This window comes from Cetorhinus maximus, chromosome 10 (assembly GCF_964194155.1).
Source record: "Cetorhinus maximus chromosome 10, sCetMax3.hap1.1, whole genome shotgun sequence".
Lineage (NCBI taxonomy): Eukaryota > Metazoa > Chordata > Chondrichthyes > Lamniformes > Cetorhinidae > Cetorhinus > Cetorhinus maximus.
The window spans coordinates 143,717,239-143,744,978 of NC_135888.1; positions in this window are offsets into that span (position 1 = coordinate 143,717,239).

The window sequence follows — 27,740 nt, forward strand, 5'->3', positions numbered from 1 at the left end:
ATGGATGAAAAAATTAGCAATGCATCTGGCTGCCTCGAGTTGCAATCTCCATAAAGTGTATCCAAAACTCTCACTTATTGTTGAAAAGTTTACAGTTAACTTTCTAACTAATGTCCCCTAATAATTGTAGCCTTACAGAATATAAAGTTATCATAATGGAACCAAGAATCTCAGCAAAGCTTCTGCCCTTGGAACCTGCAGGAGAAACTATCTAAAACCTTACAGAATGTTTTTTTTTCCGTGCCTTATCTGAGATCAAAGTTTCTCCAGGCAATCTGCGCTTCCAATGGATTCTGTTAAGTCATCTTTATGTTATCCAGAGAGTTAGATGAAATCAGCCTGAGGTGGATCAATGATGTTATTCTTGGCTGATGAATGGGATGAATGGATCACAGAATTGCCAAACAAGAGGGAACACAACGATGATAGTGCCAGAAAGAATAGATTATTTTCATATTTATTTCACAATATTTCTCCCCTCCAGAAGGCATTGTTTCTTTCTGGCGTCTGGTTCCATGGTTCCCACCAACTTGTCCCACACCCTGAGGAGCAGTTCTAAGTGGGGCACAGATAATAATTCAAAAGGTTAATAGAATATTAGCCTGAATCTGAAGGGGTGTGGAATACAACACTGAATAGACTGCATCTGGAGGACTGCATTCAGTTCTGGGCAATGTACCTCAGGGAGAATGTATGAGTGTCACAAAGTCAGCAGAATGATAACAGAGCAAAGAGTTAAATTATAAGGATAGGCTGCACTAGCCAGGTTCATATTCCCTTGAGTTTAGAGGATTAAGGGGTGATCTAACTGAAGTGTTTAAGATGATTAAAAGATTTTATAGGGTTGAGAGAAGCTATTTTCTCTGTTGAACAGTGTGGTCAGAACAGTGTGGGGTTAGTGGGGGGGGGGGTGGGGGGTGGTGGTGGGAAGGGCCTTAATATTGGAGCCAGGCCGTTCAGGGCTGATGTCAGGTAGCATTTCAGGGAGCTGAAACTTGGACCTCTGACCCCCAAAATACTTTGGTGCTGATCAACTGAAAATTTCAAAACTGAAGACAGAATCATCCAAGGATGTGCACAAAGTGTCATAGAGTCATCGAGGTCTACAGCACAGAAAAAGGCCCTTCAGCCCATCGAGTCTGCACCAGTCAAACAAGTACCTAACTATTCTAATCCCATTTTCCAGCACTAGGCCCATAGCCTTGTATGCCATGGCATCGCAAGTGCACATCCAAATACTTCTTAAATGTTATGAGGGTTTCTGCCTCTACCGCCCTTTCAGGCAGTGAGTTCCAGATTCCCACTACCCTCTAAGTGAAAAAATTCTTCCTCACATCCCCTCCAAACCTCTTGTCTCTTACCTTAAATCTACGCCCCCTGGTTATTGATCCCTCCACCAAGAGGAAAAGTTCCTTCCTGTCTACCCTATCTATGCCCCTCATAATTTTATACACCTTTATCATGTTCCCCCTCAATCTCCACTGCTCCAGGGAAAATAACCTCAGTCTATCCAATCTCTCCTCATAACTAAAACTCCCCAGCCCAGGCAACATACTGGTAAATCCCCTCTGCACTCTCTCTAGTGCAATCACATCCTTCCTATAATGCGGATTCCAGAACTGCACACAATACTCTAGCTGTGGCCTAACCAGCGTTTTATACAGTTCCAGCATAACCTCCCTGCTCTTATATTCTACTGTTGGGCTAATAAAGGCAAGTATCTCATATACCTTCTTAACCACCTTATCAACCTGTCCCGCTACCTTAAGGGACCGGTGGACATGCACACCAAGGTTCTTCTGATCCTTGGTACTTCCCAGGGTCCTACCATTCATCGTGTATTCCTGTGCCTTGTTTGTCCTGCCCAAGTGCATCACCTCACAGTTATCCGGATTAAATTCCATTTGCCACTGATCAGCCCATCTGACCGGCCTTTCTATATCCTCCTGTAGTCTAAGGCTATCCTCCTCACTGTTTACCACCCCACCAATTTTCCTGTCATCCACGAACTTACTGATCACCCTTCTACATTCAAGTTTAAATCGTATATAGATACCACAAACAGCAAGGGGCCCAACACCGAACCCTGTGGAACCCCACTGGACACAGGCATCCAGACACAAAAACACCCCTCGACCATCACCCTCTGCTTCCTGCCACTCAGTCAATTCTGGATCTAATTTGCCAAATTGCCTTGGATCCCATGGGCTCTTACCTTCGTTATCAGTCTCCCATGTGGGACCTTATCAAAAGCCTTGCTGAAGTCCAAGTAGACTATGTCAAATGCATTGCCCTCATCTACACACCTGGTCACCTCTTCGAAAAATTCAATCAAATTGGTTAGACATGACCTCCCCTTAACAAAACCATGCTGACTGTCCTTGATTAATCTCTGCCTCTCCAAGTGTAGATTAATTCTGTCCCTCAGAATTGCTTCCAGTCGTTTCCCCAATGTAGCGGGCAAGATAAAGAATGCCGTATCATCCCAATTCCACCTCATTAATCATGCATTCCTGGGAAAGACATTGTTTTGATGGTGGGCAGCCTCTGATTCGCCCGCTACTCCATCACCTCGCTGCTTCCTCCCAATGGGCACCATATTTAACGTGCAGCAATGTGCACACCTCTCAGTGCTTCCAGCCCAGGGAGTGCTGCACAGAAGACATGGCCCCGAAATGCAAGAAGACTGCAGCCCCCTGACTTAGTGACGCGTCCCTCGAGTGTGTTTCTGATGCTGTGGAGGCCCACCATGGTTTCCTCTATCCCCACTCTGGCCGCAGGATGGGCAGCAACATCACCAATCCAGCATGGGAGGCATTGGCAGCGGTGGTCAGCGTCAATGTCCTGCAAAAGAGGACAGCCACCCAGTGCCAAAAGAGGATGAATGATCTCCTCTGTTCCACCAGGATAAGCCATTCTTCTCATCACTCTCAACTCACACACTCACAAACCCATCACACATCCACAGGGATCTCACCCACTGCCAGTTCAAGGGACATCACCATTTACTCTCTCACACACACACTGTCATCATCCTCATCCCATCCATGGGACCACTCAGCACCCACACAGGCCGGGTATACTGGCCCGGCAGGCATCCTGCTTACACTCTCTCCATCTCTATCCATCTCTATCCATGCAGGACAAGCTGGCACACAACAAGAGGGAGAGGTCACAGGCCAGTGTCGGAATGCCCGAAATCAAGGTCCTCACGGGCTTTGAAACAGAGCCATCCAGCTGGCCGGCGATGACCGGGACCGGTCCTGTGCTGACAGTGAGGTCGGTGCTGCTCAACCAAGTGAGGATCCAGCTGTGTAACATCCATCATTCAACCATGCTGTGAGTGATGTGTCCTGTTTCACAGGCCACTGCCAGGCACTAATTATCTCCCCTAATTATCTCCCCTGGTACACCTCCCAAACAACCAACAGAGTCCATGACCCAGGGCCTCTGATCAAGCCCCGAAGACACATCGAAAGAAGAGCCTGAAGACACCCTCCCTGAAGTCCTATCACAACGCTCATCCACACCCTCTACCAGTGCAGAGACACACACCTCAGTGGGACCCAGCTTTAGAGTAGCCTCGGGATCACAATCTGGTGAACACATCGCACTGTCTGATCCACAGCAGGTGGAGGCAGGGACATCCCAGGTCCCCGGCACTCGGAGGAGCTGCTGGAGAACGTTGCTGAGTCTGAGTCAGATGAGGAGCCTCTGGACTCGGTCATGTCACAGTTGCTGGAGCTGCAAAGGCAAGCTCAGGAACATCAGGAAGGGATGTCCGCTGCACTCCTCAGATTGTAAGGCACGATGGAGGAGTCCGTCCGTCTTCAGTTTGAGGTGGTAGCGCCGGCATTGCAACGCACCGAGGTCAACACTGGCAGGATGGCGGCCGCCATGGAGACCTTGGTCCAGGACATCGCTCCGGCACTGCTGCACGGGCTGAACTCCATCGCTGATGCCATAGTTGGCCTCCAGCAGTGTGTGTGCGAGAGGGGTGCTGGGCAGCTCGATCTCACTCCAGTTACCCCTTCCACTCACGGAGTCAGCCTGGGACCCTCGGGCACCCATAGGGAGGAGGGTCAGCAGGTGCACATTCTGGGCCCATCCACCCAGGTGACTCTGGGAGTGTCCGGTCCATCCGAATCCACTCTTCCTGTGACCTCCGCAGCTCCAGCTCCACAGGCCGAGGAGGGGGCCACTGCCACACAGCAGGACCCTGAAAGCAGGCCGGGGCCTCCAAGTCTCGGCCCTCCAGAGGACGCCCGCCAAGGTCACCACAGACAGGGTGTCACAGTCAGCAGGCTGCCTCCACCTCCACTGTGGATGTCCGGGGAGCACCAAGACGTAGCGGCAGGGTTAGGAAAGCTAAGAATATGGTGTTGACAGCCTGGGCATGGGTTTTAATGACTTGTACACATTGTTCACTTTGTTAATAAACTCCAAAGAATGCCTCCCTGCCTATTGCTCCTTGTCCTGATGAGCAGTGTTCTTGTCACTCATATTTGAAACCTTTCTGCACAAGATAAAGACAGGTGTCTCGGTCCAGGGCCTCTTCCCTGTGTCTGTGCAGCCTTCAGACCACAGTGATGGTCCAGCCTCACACTCCGTGGACACATTACTGATGCCTGCACCTCGATGGTGCTGGTCATTGCTGCCAGAATGTCGTGGGCAGGTGTCACATAGTTCCCTCATTCTCTCTGTGTGCTCTCAGCACCTTTAAGGTGGGTATGGCCCCCATCACATCAGCATCTGTGACCAGTGATGCTGTGCACCAGCTCCTGAAGGGCTGAGGTGCTGAAGGCGGACACGGCATCAAATGCTTCTAAAGTTTCATGGCTGCATCTCTATGATATGACCCTGATCATGGAGCGCAAGTGAGCTGCCCTCGGCCAGACAGGAGTCAGACATTCTCAGATGCAATGTGAGGATCTATGGTGTCTCCTCACTGCATGTCATCTTCATCCTCCACAAATCTAACAGCTATGTGCCTGTCATGCATGGCCAGTGCGAGGGCCTCATCCCTGTCATCCCTGTCTTCAAGGACCTCCTCACCCTCATCCCCGTCGATGTCCTCCTCATTGGAGGAAACCTCCAGCTCCTCCATCTCCTCCTCAGCCGCTCCTCTCCCCGTTACAGTGCCAGGTTGTAAAGGGTGCAGCAGACGATGATGATGTGTGACACCCTCTGTGGGCTGTATTGCAGGGCTCCACCAGACCGGTCCAGGCACCAGAACCACATCTTCAGCATCCCGATGGTCACCTCCACCAAGTTGTGAGCTGCAGCATGAGCCTCATTATAGCGTCGCTCTGCTGCAGTCTGAGGCCACCACACGGGTGTCATCAGCCACGGCCTCTGCGGGTAGTCCTAGTCCCTGAGGAGCCAACCCTGCAGCTTCTATGGACCCTGGTGACTCCAGGGATCTGTGACCGACTGAGGGTGTGGGAGTTGTGGACACTCATCGGAAACCGTGCGCACACCTGCAGGATGCGTTTCTGGTGGTCACACACCAGCTGCACATTCAGCGAATGGAATCCCTTTGGTGCTGCTCCTCCCTCTGCCCAGCCAGGCACCTCTATCGCTCTCTTCTTCTTTGTCTTTGCTCTCTGTAAGCCACGAGGCACACAGTTACGTCATCAGGCTCCAGATTCCTGATGTACTCCTCCTGTAGGGTGAAAGAGAGAGATGTATTAGTCTGAAGGGACCTTAATGCACCCTGGAGAGTGCTGGCCACCACTTGGATGGCCAGAGTTTAGTGCGCTGCATGGCTGCCCGAATCCCCACCCACCTCCGCCCCACTCCACCTGACCGATTGGCGGCAGCTTTGCCCACTGGACTGCAGGCTGTGCCCTCAGCTCAGGTACAGGCATTCTCCTAACCCGCACTGCAAGGCTGCACTGTTAGCCTGAACCATGGGGGAGACTGGGTCCAAACCAGGATGACGACATTGCAAGGGGCTGTGAGCACTTCCACCAGTGACTGCTCCATGGCCAGTTTTATCAAGGAGATTGTACAACATGTCCAGTCATCCAATTGTTCTGCAGTCCAATAAAACACAAAATAGTTTGCAGCCTGTGCCCGAGGGATTGAAAACTCTGGAGCACTTGGTGGCACTTTCATGCCTCTGCGTTGTTTGAGTGGGCAGATAAGCTCAAGACCCAGCCCCAAGCATGTCAACGTGGCTGCGTCTGAACTGTCTCAGCTGCAGAGGAATGGTCACTTTATACAAGGTTTCCCTAATGTGTGGCCACTTCCCTCACCCCCACCCCCCACATACTTGTGCACCACCTTCAACCACAGGGCAGCCATTGCCCCAGCATCGCACTGCCAGCCAGCCGGGCAAAAGCGGCTTGCCTGTGTCCTCGCTTGAATGTGCGGCGCCTCGACCTTGAAGTCCAACAGATGACCCACATGAGTGCTAGGCAATTTTACTGTGCACTCACCTCTGAGTTCCCCTTAAAGTGCAGCCTGCCAAGTGGGGAGATGATTCCGGTGAGCTGGGCTCAAAATGATATGAAGTTCCCGACATCCGATGGCGGGAAACAAGACTCGCCAATGACGAGCAGAGCGGACAATTGCAAACTGGTTTCACGACGGTGTGAATCTGGTTTTTGGCCTTTTCACCATATTGTCCACTGACACCACCAAACACAGCCTGAAAAATTCCATCCTGCAGGTGGTAGCTTTGTGTCAGGCAAGGGCATTGGAGAAAACTAAAACAAAAATACCTGGAAAAACTCAGCAGGTCTGACAGCAACTGCGGAGAGGAACACAGTTAACGTTTCGAGTCCGTATGACGCTTCATCAGAACTAAGGAAAAATAGAAAAGAGGTGAAATATAAGCTGGTTTAAGGGAGGGGGTGGGACAGATAACGTTGAGGCGTCGGATGAGACGAAAAATAAAATGAAACTGGGGGCAAGGGCAGCTTAGAAATAGGGTGTGTCGGTGCTGCTGGAGGAGCCCCCCCTTAAACCAGCTTATATTTCACCTCTTTTCTATTTTTCTATGTTTTGGATTTCCAGCATCCACAGTTTTTTGCTTTTATCTAAGGGCATCAGAGGATATAGGAGGTGGCAGATAAATGGATTTAAGATACAGATCAGCTACGATCAACTGACTGGTGGAACAGCCTCGAGGAGCTGAACATTCCAATGTTGTTCCAGTGTTTCTATTTTCTTTATATGTGAGTACACGCATTGATTGTTAACAGCCTTATGCTGAACCGTACCCTTTTCTAACCTGATACCACACACAATTCCAGCTTTTATCAGATTGTCAGTCAGGAGAAGGGAACCTGGTGGGAATTCTCCCCTCACAAGCCCAGGAGACTGAGACCCATTGTAAGTCTCCCATCAGAGAACAACTAACTAACCGCAGAGGTCATTCTGCTCTTAATCTCAACCAAGGCTGCAGAGTAAGGGGAACTTTAATCAGAACTTCTCCTGTTCATCACCATAACTTTGGCAGGAGGGATGCGTAAACCCCAGAGTAACTTATGCCATTTCTCTCAGGTTTGTGTGGATCTATCACAATCGAGAGAACCCTAAGGGCTTGAAATGACTAAACATTTTTAAATGCTTACTTCCTCATTGCTTGATAGCCTTTACTTGTGAAATTGCTTGTGCATTTTTTGAGTAATTTTATTCAGATACTTAGTTGAAGTCTTCAACCTGTCCCCAGAGAGCGTGATTCCAGGAGTGATGCATTCCCTCGCTGCTTATCACACGCAGAATCCAGCTGATTGCGATTATCTGTCTATTCATCGTAATTTCAGGGAGAATAATGTTGCTGTACGAAAGAGTGAAGTGACAGTTAAAGGAATGAGGAATTGATCAACAGTTGTGGTTGGGTTTGAGTTTCAAAAGCCTCAAGATGGCAAAGTGAAGATAAAACTGAAAGGAAAGAATTCCACGGTTTTAAGGGCCTGAGAAGGAATGAGTTTAATTCGGATACCACAATTCAAAGGGACTGTAAGTGAGTGGATTCTATAACTAGTTATCCTGGTCAATATTTATCCCTCAACGACATCACAAAAACAGATTGTTTGGTCATTACCACAATGCTATTTGTGGGATGTTGCTGTGTACAACTTGGCTGCTGTGTTTCCTACATTATAAAAGTGACTTCACTTCAAAATTACTTCACTGGTGCATTTGGATGTCCTAAGGTTGTGAAAGATGCTATATAAATGCAAGTCTCTTTTTTTTTTCATTCTCGATTCCCATCTAAGCAAAGGTGAAAATGACCAACATCAAAATCTATACTTTTGACCAGATTATCTAATCCTCCTTCTGCTTCTTAGTCTGGAATTAACCCAGTCTGTTTGCAACCTTCATGTCACATTTGATCCCAAGAGGAGCTTCCAACCTCATACTCCCACCATCACTAAGGCTGCCTATTTCCACCTCGTAATATCACCCGACTTCAACCTGTCTCAGCTCATCTGCTGTTGAGATCCTCATTTAGGCCTTTGGTACCTCTAGACTCAACTGTTCCAATGCATTCCTGATTAATCTCCCACATTCTACCCTCCATAAACGTGAGATCATCCAAAACTCTGCTGCCCATGTCTTAGTTGCCAGTGCACCCAGTTCCCCTCTCACCCTCTGCTTACTGGCCCTCACTGGCTTCTGGTCAAGCAATGTCTTGACTTTAAAATTCTCATCCTTCTTTTCAATTTCCTCCATGGCCTTGCCCTTCTCGATCTCTTTAACTCCTCCAGCCCCAAAACCTTTTGAGGTATCTGCATTCCTCTAATTCTGGCCTCTTGTGCATCCCCAATTATAATTGTTACACCAATGGTGGCTGTGGCTTCAGTCCCTTGGGCCCCAAACTCTGGAATTCCGTCCCTAAACCTCCCCATCTCTCTACCTCACTTTCCTCCTTTAAGACAGTACTCAGGCTGAGCTCTTTGACAAAGCTTTTGGGCATCTGACCTAATGTCTCCTTTTGGGTTCAGTGTCATACTTTATTTCATAATGCTCTTGTGAAGCACCTTGGGACAATTCATTATGTTAAAGGTGCTATATAAATATAAGTTGTTGTTGTTGTAGCCTATCCTCTCCCCACTGAACTATCTTCTTTTGAAACCAGTGTGGACTATATCATGGAATTTGCATTGTCTTGTAACACAAGGGTGTTTGGCATGGCAAGGGTTAATGTGAGAGTGGAGAACAGGATCACCCACCATGTGATGTAAAGAGCCACATGACAAGAGACCTGCACACAGAGCAGATAAGATCTAGAGACTTGTGTAGAAGTCAGCATGGAGTTAGCTTCTATTCTGGGCTATACTTTGTACATATGCATATAATGATGTATTACCAATAAACAGTTAATGTTCAACCTCACAAGCCTCTGAGCCCCTTTGTGAGAGTTACTGAACAAACCCTTCCAATGTGTCTGTATTCTGCAATGTTCTCACAAGATTAAATATAGATGATGAAGGTCTTCAGGTATTTTAGACCATCCATCTGCAATCTATAATTCTGCAATTCCCCAGAAACAGCATCCAAATATTCTAAACAAGTTTCACACAAGGACGAGGATACTTTTGGATGTGACTCCCCCAAAAGGCCATGAACATTGGGAACTTTCAAGACTGTGATAAATAGGTTGTTGTTGAGCAAAGGTCTCAAAGGAAATGGAACAATGGCAGAAAAATGGAGTTTAGGTGCATGTCAGCGATGATCAAATTCGATAACAGAGCAGGCTCAAGGGGCTGAATGGCCTCCTCTTGTTCCTAATGTTTCTTTGTTACCATTGTATATACTTTCACTCGCCTATGCTGAGACTGATAGATCCTGCTGACAGCAATATAAACCTGCCTTCCACCAACGTGTATGTATCTGTTTGACCTATAGTCAGGGCTTACCAGGAGGTGCAGTGCTATTTTATTACTTCTGGGCCATTTACTATGTCATTTATCCTGTATCTGTCTCCCCTAAATTGCTGACCTTCCTTCTGGTGTCTGGAAAGATTCCTTGTTTGTTCTGCTTTGATCAATTTATTTTATTAGCATTTTTCTCATCTCTAGTACACCTGCATCAAAATAAATCAGATTAAAGTTGAGTGAGCATCATGGTCTAATTCAATGAATAATTAAAATCTGTTTTCCTTATAATGTTTTATTTAGAATTCCCTACCACCTGGGAGACGACAGGTTGCCAGTTCCCCTGTCCTGTCAGGCTGCAGCTCTCACTTACTCTATGGCCCTTACACTTTTTCTGCAATCGGAAATTCAACTCCTTTCTCTGAGTTCTCACCGGCCTTCATTAGATGGAGCTGGAATTCTTTCAGAAATGTATCGACTTCAGGATGGCTCTGCAGATAGATTGGTCTCCTGGTAGATCATTCTGCAGATAGATTGGTCTCCCGGTAGATCATTCTGCAGATAGATTGGTCTCCTGGTAGATCATTCTACAGATAGATTGGTCTCCCGGTAGATCATTCTACAGATAGATTGGTCTCCCGGTAGATCATTCTACAGATAGATTGGTCTCCCGGTAGATCATTCTACAGATAGATTGGTCTCCCGGTAGATTATTCTGCAGATAGATTGGTCTCCCGGTAGGTCATTCTGCAGATAGATTGCTCTGCCGGTAGATCATTCTGCAGGTAGATTGCTCTACTGGTAGATTGCTCTACAGATATAAACACAAAAAAACTGCGAATGCTGGAAATCCAAAACAAAAACAGAATTACCTGGAAAAACTCAGCAGGTCTGGCAGCATCTGCGGAGAGGAACAAAATCGACGTTTCGTATAACCAGCTTATATTTCACCCCTTTCCTATTTTTACTTAGTTCTGTTGAAGGGTCATGAGGACTCGAAATGTCGACTTTGTTCTTCTCCGCCGATGCTGCCAGACCTGCTGAGTTTTTCCAGGTATTTCTGTTTTTGTTTTGCTCTGCGGATAGATTGCTCTATTGGTAGTCGGCATGGGATCAATAGGCTAAATGCTTCCTTTCGGCCTCCTATTGACTCTAAGGGCTGGATTTTCATGCCTGGATTCCATCCAGAATGAAGGTTGGCAGTTTGAAAATGTGGTCAGATGTCCCATCTACATTTATGGCATGTCTGATTTTCGTGAGGGTTGGTGAGGATTGGAAGCCTCTGAACCCCTCTGCACTCCCAAACAAGCAAATCCAAGTAGTTAAAGCCTATCTCGGCAAAATTTCAGAATCTTCCTGGGCTCGGGGTGAGGGTAGCTGCTGCCTGCCTCAGGGCAGCTGCAGACAAGCGAGGACTATGCCCGGAATGAGTCAGGGAAGTAAGAAAATGTTCATAGCTGCAAGAGTTTACACCTTTGTCATTAAAGTTGCAACAGCCAATCACAGGTCAGGGAGAAGCTGACATTAGGAACTTTGCCAGTTCATGGGTTGATCACCCTCCTGGCATTGCCTGTCATCGTGTGTCCATCAGATCCCATGGCTCTTTGGGCTGTACTTGGACACCAGGAAGGTGTTATATTATTTGATCCTTTAGTGTGCGACCGATATAGGTGTCACAGGAATACAAACAATATACAATGAATACATAAGGTATTTATTGGAACTCGAGCTGGAACATTTCTACACAGCATGAATACTGGAATACATTTACATACATCTCACTCTGTTAGTCTACACCCAGATTCTGCATCATGTGAGACGTGACATCACTTCCTTCAGTGACACTTCACTAACAGACTTTTAAAGTGATCCCACTACATCTCCTTTCTGACGTGTCAGCTGTGGCTCAGTTCATAGCACCCTCACCTTTGAATCAGAAGGTTGTGGGTTCATGTCCCACTCCCGGAAACCAAGAACTGTGAATGTACTCGAAAGAGTTACATGCGATCTGTTGATAACTCAAAAGAGTTACATCTCCTTTCTTTTCCAAAGATACAAACATGTCCAAGTAGTTAGAAAACATATGGATCATCTCCAATGAGGTTGTGGTTCAGAGTAATTATACAGGAATAAAACAAACATAATCAACAATTATACAAAACTAAAAATCTTGGAAAAGTAGAGGAGATCTATTTATTCAACCAGGTCTTGTGATTGTAAACCTCTGCTCAGAACTGTGATCATCTTCACAACTCCTCTGATTCACTGACAATTCAGAACTTTTGTCAACCTGTTCTTTACTTGTACACGTGGCTTCACCATCACAATTTGCCCCTGACATCAGCTGTGATGCGACTGGCGTGTCAGATGCAGTAACTTGGGCCTGGATTTTCACTGAGTCGAGATGACTCAGGATCCCTTCAGAAATGGCTGGCTGGTCCCCATTTGGGGATTTCCGGGCTGTGTAATTTTCAGAAGTGCCATTAAAGGGTGCAGCCTGGTTCCCTTTGTTATGGTCAGGAGGGGGATTAATTTAAACAGCCCTGATTTCTCCATTCACTACTCACCCATAAACGGAGAGGTGTTTTTGATTTCTGATTTCCCCCTTTATAAGTGGTGGCATATTTTCCCCCACCCCTCAGTCTTGGAGTGATCCAATCCTCTATTAATAACTCCACAGCAAACTCGAGATAAGGTAAACTAAGAGGGTTGGTTTATGTTTACACATGCATAAAACACGGGAAGGGATTTTGTAATATCCGCCTCCTTTTGCATTCGTACAATAAAAGAGGGATAAGGGAAAGAAAGGGGTTCATGGCAAAGACCACAATAAAAATAAGAATTATAGTTTCACCTGAGTCCAGAATCAAAAAGTCCAGGAGTTAGCAGGCTGAAACTATTGCAGCCTGGTCTGCTTTTCCAGAAGCAATGACTTCCATGATGGAAGTAGGCACATAGAGATGAATTAGTCTTCCAGGCACAGATACAGAAGTTCAGATGTTCCAGTAGTGCACAGTGTAGACAAGGGACAGGTAATTTAAAACCTGGACAGAGCCCTGGCTCCACTATTGCTCTGTTAGATGGAAGATGGCAGATGGAGATAGGCTGCTAGTCGGAGTCCTGGTTCCCTTCTGAGGTTAAACAATGACTGAAGGTAAAACCCAAAAGCTTTACAACTAAAGCAATTCAAATAACTCAAGCCCCTGTCATGTGACAGGATCATTTCAGGTCAAGCTATTCAGCTGATGAGGCCCCTGGTTAAAATCCATTGTGTTTTGAGCAGGTAACTACAGAACAAATAGCATAACATTGGAGGTGAGGAGTCACAAATAGCTCTGCCTCTGCCCATCACTACTGGCTGGGGCAGATGTCTTCTCTCCTATCCTTTGGCTGGAATATTTATACGATGCAAGGAGTGTTACATTCCAGGGGTTTTATGTGTTCACCTTTGTCAATTTTTTAAGCTGTTCAGAAACTTCCAGAGATACTGTCATATGGTCAGCAGTGGCCATTTTATCAGTCCAGCCATTTGTCCATTTTTCCAAAAAACTGAATTTAATCAAGAGATCGCAAGAGAGAAACAAATTGTTTTTAGATTTATTTTTCTTCCTTGTGCCATCTCGACGGGGCATTGTCAAAATTCCACACCCAGCACGCCTGACCCGATCGGCTCCATTGTGGGGATAGGCATGTCCTACTCCTCTGAAATTTTTATAGGGTCGGGCTGGGATTTGGAAGAGTTGTGGTGCACAACCCGTCAGAGGAGCTGTGAACCCTAATATGCACAATGGGACCTTTTAACAGGTAAATTCAAAAGGTCCCCCCACGGCCCCTATGCCAAGCTCTACCTTACCACCCACACCCTATGACCCCTCATTCCCCCATGTCAAGCTATGGCAGTTCCATTTCCATTGACCCACTATACAATTCCTGGAACCAATGAACCCGACAGTGTATAATGCTATGTGCAGACAAAAGCTTTGAAAAAACGTAATCCATTGATAACTCTCCTATGCTTGAAAAAAAAGTCTGGACTGCAATGTAATAAAAAAGTCAATCATCCAGATCCTTTGAAGTTTCAAAATCCACAAACCACAAATCCTTGAAACCACTCAACTTGTGTCAACACACATGATGAAATTGACCACAGAGATCTGAGAACCTGAGCTGTCAATCAAATAATGTTTCCTCTGAGGTGCAGGTGTTCTTGTATTTGAATAGTTGTCTGGGCTGCCAGCCAAATGTACATAATGAGACGTGGCTGAGAGCCCAGACAGTTAGTTTCTTTACACATCCCTCTATACACTATGGAGTTCATTAGTTCTAGAAAGCATACAGTGGGTCAATGGGCATGGGAGTGCCATGCTTTGGCACAGGGGTCATGAGGGACCATAGGGGTTGGGAAGAGGGACATGGGGGCATGAAGGGGTGAAGGAGGTGGGTACAAGGGCAGAGCTTGGCATAAGGGGCATGGGGATATAGGGGGTAGGTATGAGGCATGGGTTGGCATGGATGGGGCATGGGGAGTGTTTGGAGGATTAAGGGGTGTGAGGGTTGGAGAGCTTTTGTGTTTTTTTTTCACTGGGACAAAGCCCCACACCCCCGAGGTGGGCCTTTTAAACAGCCCGTCTCTGTACCCATCAGTCCCTCTGGCTGCCTCTGCATTTCTTCCTGGGCTGGCTGGCATGACTCCAGCCCACACACCCCCCAACCCCACACCACCCCCCCACCCCCACACCCCCCGCCCCACCCATCCCGCACACCCCACCCCCCACACCCCCAGCCCAGCAATGAAGATCCCGCCTTTGTGGGCATTTTTTCCTGAGGTGGATGGGCCAAGCCACAAATTTTCCCGCCTCCCCCTACCTGCCTCGAGGGTAAAAATCCAGGCCAACTTTCTGAGTTGACTTCAGTTCCATCTGAGAATTGCACAGTTGGGGTGTCTTGACTGCATATGACCTGAGCTGGTCACACATACTAATGACCTCTGCAGGATTGAGAACTCTGACCTTCTGTTCTACTCACAATCAAGCTAATTCTGTTCCTGCCTGCATGTTGTAGGCACCTGCACCTTCCCTTGTTTGAAAAGAAGCACATCTCTGACTGTTAAAAATGTAGAAAGATGGTGATTGGGCAGGATAGTTCTTACCTGCCTGTCATACTCTTCTTTTAAGAACTGGACTTGTTGTTCCAATTTATCTTTCTCTTTTTTAATCTTGGATAAATGCACAAGTGCCACCTCTATCTTTCTCTTCAGTTTGGCACTACACTGCCAATGCCAATTTGCCCCCTTCCTGCTGCTGGTACTATTTAACATCCTTTGCAGAACAATGCACTGGGATTTTCTAAGCTTTTGCTGTCATAACGTACACAGTGGTGGTTTCCTGTATTTGGCTATAATCAGTTTTCCACGTTGAAAGTGAAGATTCCTGGTGGCAGCCTCTAGCTCTGTAAACTGCCACTGAATACTTCATAATTTAATCTTAACCGTCTCCACAGTACCTTCAACTTTTTCAAAGCTGTCCGGATAAAGTAATTTCAGGTCTCAATTGCTACAACCTTCCATACCTTTCATGGTGCTGCTGACCTCCTGTATAATGATGAACCATAAACCTCAGCATACTGGTCTGGCTGTGTCTGCAATATAAAACACTCATGGTACCCATTCCAACTTCTCATCACTGAACTGCACGGTAGTCAGCCTAGCATTGGTGGATTGTACCATAGATTCCCATTTCTCTACATAAATAGCTTTCAACAAACAGGAAACTAAGAAATTAGTACTTGCGCCTGTATCACTTTTACACTTAAGCGAATGTTTATCACTCTTCTGCGGTTTTACAATCCCAATCCCAGATTGTGTCATAGCATCAACATACCAATCCACATTGACAATATGGAATGCTTGTTCAACTGGCATCTGAATATGACTCACATTAAGATCCCCTTCACGTTTTGCTTCCTTGTCAACCTGGTATATCTTCTTCGACCTTCTGTTGTGTATTGGTGTATCTTTGACTGAGGTTGCAGCAGTGGTTTGCATGCTTTGCCCCTGTATGTGAGCAGTCACCACTTTTAGATGCATGCTCTGAGCTTGGCCTCCTGCATTGCCTTGCCCAATGTCCACATAAGCCACATGCTTCATAAAGTGGACAGCTGCAAATTGCGGAGTCAGACCACATTTACCACAAAGCTTAGCAGCCTCCTGATCCTTGGATATGATGCCAATTGTTGTAGCCGCCCCCAACGCTTGAAACCACTGGTGCCCAACAACAATGGCTTCAAATTTCCTTCCATCGTTGAGTAATGAGTCAAAGCTATATCCTTTTCTCTCCTCTAGTGGAGTTTTATAAAAGTCCTGTATTAGAGTAGGTGCAAGGACTAGTTCCAAAATTCATTCCGACAATTCAACATTTTAAATGTCACACTCATGGGCTTTGCTTTGGCACCTTGCAACAAACTGGTCAATGGACTCATCGTGGCATTGCCGGTATGCCATCAGCCCTACCCTATGGATCCAGAAGTTGATCTTTACTTCCAGCTGATGTTCCAGGAGTGTGCATATCTTGCTGGTGTCCTTCAGATTCTCAGCCATCAATCCTGACACACGTTTCTCTGATTCACTCGCTCTTTGATTCAGGAAACACAGCTTCATGTGCTGGCAAAATAATTTGAACTCAGCCATTATATCTGATGCCTTCCAATTCAGGAGTGGGTCTTGAAGTGCCATTTTGTGGTTGTGGCAGCTTCTCCCTGGGCATCGTGTTTTAACAGCTTGTCCTTTTTGTTAGGCTTTCTTCGAAGGCTGCAGCTCTTCATGAAGCTTCATTTATTTTGGGGTCCAGTGTTTTTTAAAGCTTTCTTTTTTTAGAAGCTCCAGTTTTTTGAAAGATCTGATTTGTTTTAAAAGTGCTGCAGCCACAGCTCCTCCAATGGTGCTGTGGGACTGTTCTCATGCTTTCGAGCACAAGTACGGGAGCATGTTTACACACCTCTCATCATAGGAGATGTGACATCACTTCCTTAGTGACTCATCACTTACAGTCTCTTAAAATGACCCCACACAGAAGGCTTCAGCCTCAGGAATCGAGGCCATTGACAATGAGGAGCAGCAGCCTGCGCCAGAGGGGCAGAGCCCTGGGCTTCAGGAAGCCAAAGGAGAGGGACGAGGGGCACAAAGAGCTCAGGATCTATAGGTAGAGGTGAATACACCTGTAGATGGCTGAGAATCAGTGTCAAAAGACTGTGACTCTCTTGGCAGGTAATTCTGTTGTGGGATTATTTTAAGAAACTGTAAATAAGGAGTTACTAAAGGAAATGACCATTATTGAGACTAGTTTTACATCACAGATTTATTCATTTAATTCAAATTCCACCAGCTGCTGTGATGGGATTTGAACCCACACTCCAGAGCATTACCCTGGGTCTCTGGAATACTAGTCCAGTGACATTACCACTATGCCAGCATTTTCAATGAGCTCAAAGTGTCCTGATTTGCAGTTTCTCTAGGTATTAAAATAAATATGGAGCCCATTCGCTCCATCTAGGGCAAAGCAGCCCATTGGATTGGCACCCCAACCATCACCTTAAACATCCACTTTCTCCACCAACAACGCCCAGTGGCAGCATTGTGTACCATCTACAAAATGCACTGTCACTCGGTCAAAACCCTGGAACCCCGTTCCTAATAGGACTGTGGGTGTACTTGGAATGCAGCGATTCTAGAAGATGACTCACTGCCACCTTGTAAAGGAAATGAGGGATGGGCTTTCCAGAGACACTCACATCCCACGAATAATTAAACAAGTTTATTTTGTGTGCATAATAATAATGGAATGAAATATTGTATTTTTGGATCATGTCCACACTGGTCAACAAAGATCTGATGACACTAAACCCATTTTCCAGCGCTTGGCCTATAGCCCTGGAGGCTTTGGCAACGCAAGTGAATATCTAAATACTTCTTAAATGTTACAAGAGTTCCTGACTCAACCCCCCTTTCAGGCAGTGAGTTCCAGACTCCCATCACCCTCTGGGTGACAAAATTTCTCATCAACTCCCCTCTTAGCCTTCTACCTCTCACCTTAAATCTATGGCCCCTGGTTATTGACCCCTCTACTGATGAAAAAAGTGCCTTTCTCTGCACTCTATCTATGCCCCTCATAATCTTATACACCTCTATCAGGTCTCCTCTCAACCTTTGCTGCTCCAAGGAAAACAATCCCAGCCTATCCTCATAGCTCAAACCCTCCAGCCCAGGCAGCATCCTGGTAAATCTCCTCTGCACCCTCTCCAGTGCAATCACATCTTTCCTATAATGTGGTGACCAGAACTGCACGCAGTAGTCCAGCTGTGGCCTAACCAGCATTTTATACAGTTCCAGCATAACCTCCCTGCTCTTGTATTCTACGCCTCGGCTAATAAAGGCAAGTATCCCATATTTTGTTTTCCTATTTATTCATGGGATGTGGGCATCGCTGACTTAGCCAGCATTTATTGCCCACTCCTAATTGCCCTGTTTAGAGGGCATTTAAGAGACAACCACATAGCTGTGGGCCTGGAGTAACATGTAAGCACATTTCTGTCCCTAAAGGGCATTAGTGAACCAGGTGGGTTTTAACAACAATCAGCAAGGGTTCCATGGTCATCATTGGGCTTTTAATTCCAGATCTTTGTTGAATTCAAATTCCACCATCGGTTGTGGCAGGATTCAAACCCCGGTCCCCAGAGCATTACCCTGGGTCTCTGAGTTAATAGTCCAGCGACAATACCATGACACCATCACCTCCCTGCAATATGCCCTCTTAACCACCTTATCTACCTGCCCTGCTACCTTCAGGGATCTGTGGATATGCACCAGGCTCCCTCTGATCTTCGGTACTTTCCAGGGTTCTACCATTCATAGTGTAATCCCTTGACTTGTTAACCCTCTCCAAGTACATTACCTCACACTTTTCCAGGTTGAATTCCATTTGCCACTGCTCTGCCCACCTGACCAGTCCATTGATATCCTCCTGCAGTTTACAGCTATCCTCCTCACTATTTACCACCCTAACAATTTTTGTGTCATCCGCGAACTTCTTGATCATACCCCCTACATTTAATCCAAATCATTTATGTACACCACAGACAGCAAGGGCCCCAGCACCAAGCCCTGTGGAACCCCACTGGAAACAGACTTCCAGTCACAGAAACACCCCTCTACCATCACCCTCTGCTTCCTGCCTCTCAGCCTATTTCGGATCCAACATGCCACTTTGCCATCTTATTAAATGGCAGAGCAAGTCAAATGAAAAGTGCAGGAGATCATGCGAGGAGCAGCACCAGGCTTGGTGTCATCAGTCTATCCTGGATCATCAGCAAAGTGATCGAAGGTGTCATCAACAGTGCTCTCAAGCGGCTCATATTCAGCAATGACATCGCTGCTAGACTAGGCCTACAGCAGGTGGTGAGGGAACCAACAAGAGGGAAAAACATAATTGACCTCATCCCCACCAGCCTGCCTGTTGCAGATGCATTTGTCCATGACAGTATCGGTAGGAGTGACCAGCGCACAGTCGTTGTGGAGACGAAGACCCGCCTTCACATTGAGGATACCCTCCATCGTGTTGTGTGGCACTACCACTGTGTTAAATGGGATAGATTTCAAACAGATCTAGCAACTCATCCAGTCAACTGCCACATCCAGTCGTGAATGGCGGTGGACAATTAAACAACTCACTGGAGGAGGAGGCTCCACAAATATCCCCATCCTCAATGATGAAGGAGCCCAGCACATCAGTGCAAAAGATAAGGCTGAAGCATTTGCTACAATCTTCAGCCAGAAGTGCCAAGTGTAAGGTTCACCTCAGCCTCCTCCAGAGGTCCCCAGCATCACAGATGCCAGTCTTCAGCCAATTCAATTCACTCCACATGATATCAAAGAATAGCTGAAGGCACTGGATACTGCAAAGGCTATGGGCACTGACAATTTTACGGCAATAGTACTGAAGACTTGTGCTCCAGAACTTGCTGTGCCCCTAGCCAAGCTGTTCCAGTACAACTACAACACTGGCATCTAACTGGCTATGTGGAAAATTGCCCAGGTATGTCCTGTACATAAAAAGCAGGACAAATCCAACCTGGTCAATTACTGCCCCATCAGTCTACTCTACATCATCAGTAAAGTAATGGAAGGGGTCATCAACAGTGCTATCAAGCGGCACATGCTTAGCAATAACCCGCTCGCTGATGCCCAGTTTGGGTTCCGCCAGGGCCACTCAGCTCCTGACCTCATTATAGCCTTGGTACAAATATGGGCAAAAGAGCTGAACTCCCGAGGTGAGGTGAGAGTGACTGCCCTTGACATCAAGGCAGCATTTGACCGAGTGTGGCATCAAGGAGCCCTAGCAAAACTGGAGTCAATGGGAATTAGGAGGAAAACTCTCCACTGGTTGGAGTCGGCCCAACCATCTTCTGCTGCTTCATCAATAACCTTCATTATATCATAAGGTCAGAAGCGGGGATGTTCACTGATGATTGCACAATGTTTAGCGATACTCGTGACTCCTCAGATACTGAAGCAGTCCATGTTCAAATGCAGCAAGACCTGGACAATATCCAGGCTTGAGCTGACAAGTGGCAAGAAACATTCATGCCACACAAGTGTCAGGCAATGACCATCTCCAACAAAAGAGATTCCAACCATCGCCCCTTGATGTTCAATGGCATTAACATCACTGAATCCCCCACTATCAACATCCTGGGAGTTATTATTGAACAGAAACTGAACTGGAATAGCCATATAAATACTGTGGCTACAAGAGCAAGTCAGAGGCTAGGAATCCTGTGGTGAGTAACTCACCTCCTGACTCCCCAAAACCTGTCCACCATCTACAAGGCACAAGTCAGGAGTGTGATGGAATACTCTCCACTCACCTAGATGAGTGCAGCTCCCACAGCACTCAAGAAACTTGACACCATCCAGGACAAAGCAGCCTGCTTGATTCACACCACATCCACAAAAATTCACTCCCCCCACCACCGACGCACAGTAGCAGCAGTGTGTACCATCTACAAGATGCACTGCAGGAATTCACCAAGGCTCCTTCGACAGCACCTTCCAAAACCATGACCACTACAATCTAGAAGGACAAGGGCAGCAGATAGATGGGAACACCACCACCTGGAAGTTCCCCTCCAAGTCACTCACCATTCTGACTTGGAAATATATCACCGTTACTTCACTCCCGTTGGGTCAAAATCCTGGAACTCCTTTCCTAACAGTACTGTGGGTCTACCTACACCACATGGACTACAGCGGTTCAAGATGGGAGCTCACCACCACCTTCTCAAGGGCAACTAGGGATGGGCAATAAATATTTGACCGGCCAGCGAAGCCCACATCCTGTGAATGAGTAAAAAAAAAATTTAATGAACCTGCTCACTGACGCTCAGTTTTGGGTTCTGCCAGGGTCACTCAGCTCCTGACCTCAGTACAACCTTGATCCACACATGGACAAAAGGGCTGAACTCCTGAGGTGAGGTGAGAGTGACTGCCCTGGACGTCAAGGCAGCATTTGACCAAATGTGGCATCAAGGAGTCCCAGCAAAACTGGAGTCAATGGGAATCAGTGGGAAAACTCTCCGCTGGTTAGAGTCTTCCTCGCACAAAGGAAGATGGTTTTGGCTGTTGGATGTCAAGCATCTCAGTTCCAGGAGATCACACCAGGAGTTCCTCAGGGCAGTGTCCTAGGCCCAACCATCTTCAGCTGCTTCATCAAAGGCCTTCCTTCCATCTTAAGGTCAGAAGTGGGAAGGTCACTGATGATTGCACAATGTTCAGAACCATTCATGATTTCTCAAATACTGAAGCAGTCTGTGCCCAAATGCAGCAAGCCCTGGACAAAATCCAAGTTTGGCCTGACAAGTAGTAAGTAACATTCGGGCCACGCAAGTGCCAGGTAATGACCATCTCCAACAAGAGAGAATCCAACCATCAGTACTTGGCATTCACTAAGGATCCTTTGACAGCACCTTCCCAATCCACAACCTTTATCATCTAGAAGGTCAAGGGCAGCAGATAGATGGGAACACCACCACCCTCAAGTTTCCCTCCAAGCCAAACACCACCCTGACTTCGAAATATATCACTGTTCCTTCATTGTCATTGGTGTCATGAAAATGTAATAATTTTTATAACATTATTGTGATTTATTGTAAAGGTAGATTAATAGTAGGGTTGGGATTAGTTTCCCTGTGTTGATGTGTGTGTGTAGGGGATTTAATTGCATTAGAGGGAGCTGGTCTGGAGTTTTTGAATTATCAAAAGGGAAGCGAGGTTTGAAATGCTAAATATACAAACATGGCTCAAGTTTTAAAATGTGAGGTGTGAGCAACATTTGCATTTTTAAATAAATTAGGTTAGTTTGAATTTCAAAGAGATGGTATGATGCTACACCTAGCCATAAGACGCTAAGCCAAACAGTGTGTTTATTTTTTCAAAGGTTACAGATAATATGAGCACAATGAAAGATTTATATTATGAGAAAAGTAAAGTTGCAAAGGTATATTGGGTCAATGGAATTCACATTAAAAAGGGAGAAACATGTATAAAGGATATGAGCTTATGTGTAAGGGAGAAGGAATTCTAAGGTCTAACACAAGTGTGAAAAGCCTCCAGCCTCTATGCATCAAGTTTCTGTCTACAGGAACCGAAGCTAAGAAACCTCACTGTGAATATCACTGCCCAGGGTTTTGTGCGCTTTGCCTGGGTCTGTTGAAGTTTATTTGTTTCTGCTGTTGCCTTAGTGGAGGTGTAACTGGGAGCCAGATTAATTAGTTGATTTAGGAGTTATTATAGTAGTAATATGTATGTGCTTAAAATGTTTTCTTTGATTAATAAATGTTCAATTCAGTTTTGTAAAATAACCTCTAAGACTCATTGGACTTCTTACTACTGAATTCAAGGCACATGTCTCAAAATAAAATACAAATTGAAAAACAGTTGTGGCAGCTGTTTCAAATTTCCCCCTGGGATTTGAATGGCTCGGCATAACAGTTGCCATAATAGTTGGGTCAAAATCTTAGAACTCCCTTCCTAACAGCACTGTGGGTGTACCTACACCTCATGGACTGCAGCGGTTCAGGAAGGCAGCTCACCACCATCTTCTCAAGGGCAACTAGGGATGGGCAATAAATGCTGGCCCAGCCAGTGACACCCACAACCCATGAATAAATAAATAAAAATGGGAGCAGGTCTACTCAGATATTTAAGCCAGTTATTTCTTTTGACTATAACTTTGTATTTGCATTAAAATGGATAACTACTTTGAGACCATATAATTGCAGGGCTAAGAGGATGACTCCATAGTGCCAACATACAGCTAATAAATATGCTGGGGAAATCAGCAAAGTGGCTAAGTGGGAGGAATATGGGGAACGGTGATATAAGGATAGATCCCCCAATGTCGATGAGTAGGGATGAGAAGTTATTATGGATTATCCAAAGTAAATAATATGCATGGTTTCTCGAGATACAGCCTGGAAGGCACTGTTGGCTTGCAAAGCAAGCCCTGATACTTAGATTCCTCAGTATTGACAGAGGTAGACTGGTGTTCACCTGACACTGCAAATTCACCTTGCTGAGTTCCCATTGGCATTAATTTTGCAATCAATTAATAAAATGAATTATGTCTCTTGGTTCGAGGGCTTGAATCTCTCACCCAATATCTAGTGCTGCTGTACAATTAATAACCATCACCCATTTTAAATTAGAATCACAATGATCGCCCAACAATCTCCTACCTCCTAATTTATTAAACTGCAGTGAACTACAGAGGCTTTCAAGCCATTATTCACAACCAGGATACTGACCTACAGCAAAGTTATACCGAAAACAGAAAATGTTTCTATCATGATTAATACACCAGCTCCCAAATGGCTCAGTAGGTAATGCAATACATGGAGGGGGTGCAGGGTAGATTTAATAGAATGATTCCTGGACTCCAAGGGTTAAATAGCGACTGCAATTACACAAACTAGAATTGTATTCCCTGGAAGTAGAATGTTAGGAGGCTTGCAGTTGACAGTAGCAAAGAGCCCATTAGTGGATTTTATTACCAGCATGTCAAGGCAAGGGAGCTTAGGCTGCTGCATTTCAAAGCCAAATTTGAGCACAGGATCAAGCAGATTAAGATGTGTAAGGAAATTCTTACATAAAGCTGCAGATTCAAATATAGCAAACGTATCATTTACGTATCAGAAATACACAAGGCGTAGGAGGTGATTTCATCAAAAACAAGTTTCTCGTGGAAACTGATGAAAATATTAACTAGTGTTGGGCCTGGAGGAGATCCCATGGCAACACCATCTGATTGGACATACATGGTGTCACTATAGCTAAACTTTATTCATTAATGTATTGCTCAAGGTAGCCATAGGCTTTTGAGCCGTATCACTGTTTTCTGAATCTGTATTCATTGAACTTATGAACTTGCACAGTTGAATTCAGCTTCAACAAACCTCAGAGAGTCAGTGTCACTAGAGATTCATGTGATAAGATTCACTACAAATCCTGATAAATTGTTCAGGGATGATGTCATGAAGCACTTTGTCACATAAAGCGTAGTGGAAACTGTCTCCCTCCCCCAACACTGCTCGTGTATGGGTTGGGGGATCTGGGTTGAGGGACAAGATCAGGGTTAAATGTGATGACTGTGAGGTATCCTGGTGAATAGACAAAGCAGTAAGATCCAGGCTGATTTTTCTCCTCCCTTGTTGGAGCCACAGATACCAATGAAATGTCCTCCATCTAGACTCAGTACAGATAGAGATCCAGGTCTGTGTAAGTTACAGGTGTATACAATGTTGGGCATTCACCAACTAAACCATTCTTAGGCCCCCTTCACAGCCAGTGAAATGCTATTGGAGTGTGGTCTCAGTGAGCCAAATGGCCTCCTTCTGCACTGAAATCATTTTATGGCTTATGGCTATTGGTTTACAGGCAGATTCTATGGGCATTTCCACACAGAAAGATCCCATAAACACCTGTGAAATAAATGAACAGATCATCTGTTTTTTGGGGTGTTGTCCAAGGGTTAAACATTACAAGAAATCTCCCCTGTTCCTCACCTGTGATGAAACCTTTCCTCACAGAAAGTCACCAGCACCACTTTGACACTTCAATCCAAAGTTACACTTTTACAGTCAGTATGTTTTTGTTTTCCAAATCCTCTCAAAGAGCGTTTCATTACCACTCTGAAGGTTCCATTTCAATTTCCAATGCCCATTGGCACGTGGGCATATTGGAAGGCCAGACACATGGGTTGAGTTATCATACAAACATACGAACATACAAACATACGAACATACGAATCAGGAGCAGGAGTGGCCACTCGGCCCTTCAAGCCTGCTCCAGCATTCAATAAGATCATGACTGATCTGAATGTAACATCAACCCCATATTCCTGCCCACCTCCAACAACCTATCACCCCCCTTGTCTATCAAGAATCTATCCACCTCTGCCTTAAAAATGTTCAAAGACTCTGATTCCACCACCTTTTCAGGAAGAGAGTTCCAAAGACTCACAACCCTCTGAGGGTAAAGAATTCTCCTCATCTCTGTCTTAAGTGTGCAACCCCTTATTTTTAAACAGTGATCCCTAGTTCTGGATTCTCCCACTAAGGGAAACATCCTCTCCACATCCACCCTGTCAAGACCCCTCAGGATCTTAAAAGTTTTGATCAAGTCGCCTCTTACTGTTCTAAACTCCAGTGGATACAAACCTAACCTGTCCAGCCTTTCCTCACAAGACAACCCGCCCATTCCAGGTATTAATCTAGTAGACCTTTTCTGACCTACTTCCAATGCATTTACGTCTTTCTTTAAATAAGGTCACCAGTACTGTACATAATACTCCAGATGTGGTCTCACCAATGCCCTGTACATCTGAAGCAAAACCTCCCTACTTTTGTATTCAATTCTCCTCATAATAAATAATATCATTTTATTAGCTTTCCTAATTACTTGCTCTATCTGCTAAATGCAGTAAGGCACCCTGATCCTCTGAATCTCAGAGCTCTGCAATCTCTCACCATTTAGATAATAAGCTTCTCTTTTATTCTTCCTGCCAAAATGGACAATTTCACATTTTCCCACATTATATTCCATTTGCCAGGTCTTTGCCCACTCACTTAACCTATTGATATCCCTTTGTAGCCTCCTGATGTCCTCTTCACAATTTACTTTCCACCTACATCAGCAGATTTAGCAACTATCCCATCCATCCCATCATCCAAGTCATTTATATAAATTGTAAGAAGTTGAAGGCCCAGCACTGATCCCTGTGGCACACCACTTGCCCCATCCTGCCAAGCAGAAAATGTCATTTATGTGTACCCTCTGTTTCCTGTTAGCTAGTCAAACTTCTTTCCATGCCAATATGTTACCTCCTACACCATGAGCTTTTATTCTCCACAATAACCTTTGATGTGGCACTTTATCAAATGCCTTCTGTAAATCTAAGTACAGTACATCCACTGGCTCCCCTTTATCCACAGCACATGTGACTCTTTCAAAGAACTCCAATAAATTGGGTAAACATGATTTCCCTTTAACAAAACCATGTTGACTCTGCCTGATTGCCTTGAATCTATCTATGTGCCCTGCTATAACATCTTTAATAACAGCTTCTAACCTTTCCCCTATGACAGGTGTTAGGCTAACTGGCCTATACTTTCCTGTTTGCTTTTTTCCAATCTAATGGAACGTTCCCCAAATCTAGGGAATTTTGGAAACTTAAAACCCAAAGCATCAACTATTTCACTAGCCGCTTTTTTTAAGACCCTAGGATGAGGTCCATCAAGACCCAGGGATTTGTCAGCCCACAGCTCCAACAATTTGCTCAGTACCAATTCCCTGGTGATGGTAATTTTCCTGAGTTCCTCTCTTCCTTCCATTTCCCGATTTACAGTGATTACTGGGATGTTACTTATATCCTCTACAGTGAAAATACCTGTTCATCTCTTTATTTTCCATTATTAATTCCTCAAACTTACTTTCTACAGAACCAATGCTCACTTTGTTAACTCTTATTTTTTAACTATCTAGAAAAACTCACACTATCTGTCTTTATATTTCTGGCTAGCTTTCTCTCATACTCTAATTTTTCCCTCCTTATCAATCTTTTTGTCAATCTTTGCTGATTTTTTATATTCAGTCCAATCTTCTGACCTGCCACCCATCTCTGCACAATCTTATACTTTTTCTTTAAGTTTGATACCATCTTTAATGCTTTTAGTTAACCACAGATGGTGGGCCTTCCCTTTGGAAGTTTTCTTTCTCATTGGAATGTATCTATTCTGTGTATTCTGAAATATCCCCTTAAATATCTGTCACTGCATCTCTATTGACCTACCCCTTAACCTCATTTGCCAGTTCACTTTGGCTAGCTCAGCTTTCATGCTCTCATAATTGCCCTTATTTAAGTTTAAAATACTAGCCTTGGACCCACTCTTCTCTCCTTCAAACTGAATGTAAAATGCAATCATATTATGTTCGTTGCTACCTTCACTGGGAGGTTATCAATTAATCCTATCTCGTTGCACATTAACAGGTTTATAATAGCCTGCTCTCTGATTGGCTCCAGAAAGTGCTGTTTTAATAAACTATCCTGAAAGCATTCTATGAACTCCTCATCTAGGCTACCTTTGCCCATCTGATTTTTCCAGTCCATATGTAGATTAAAACCTCCATGATTATCGCTGTACCTTTCTTATAAGATCCCATTATCTCTTCCTTTATACTCTGCCCTATCATGTAGTTACTCAGGGGCCTGTACACGACTCCCACAAGTGATTTCTTGTCTTTACAGTTTCTCATCTCTACCCAAACTGTTTCCACATCCTGGTTTCCTGAACTTAGGTCAT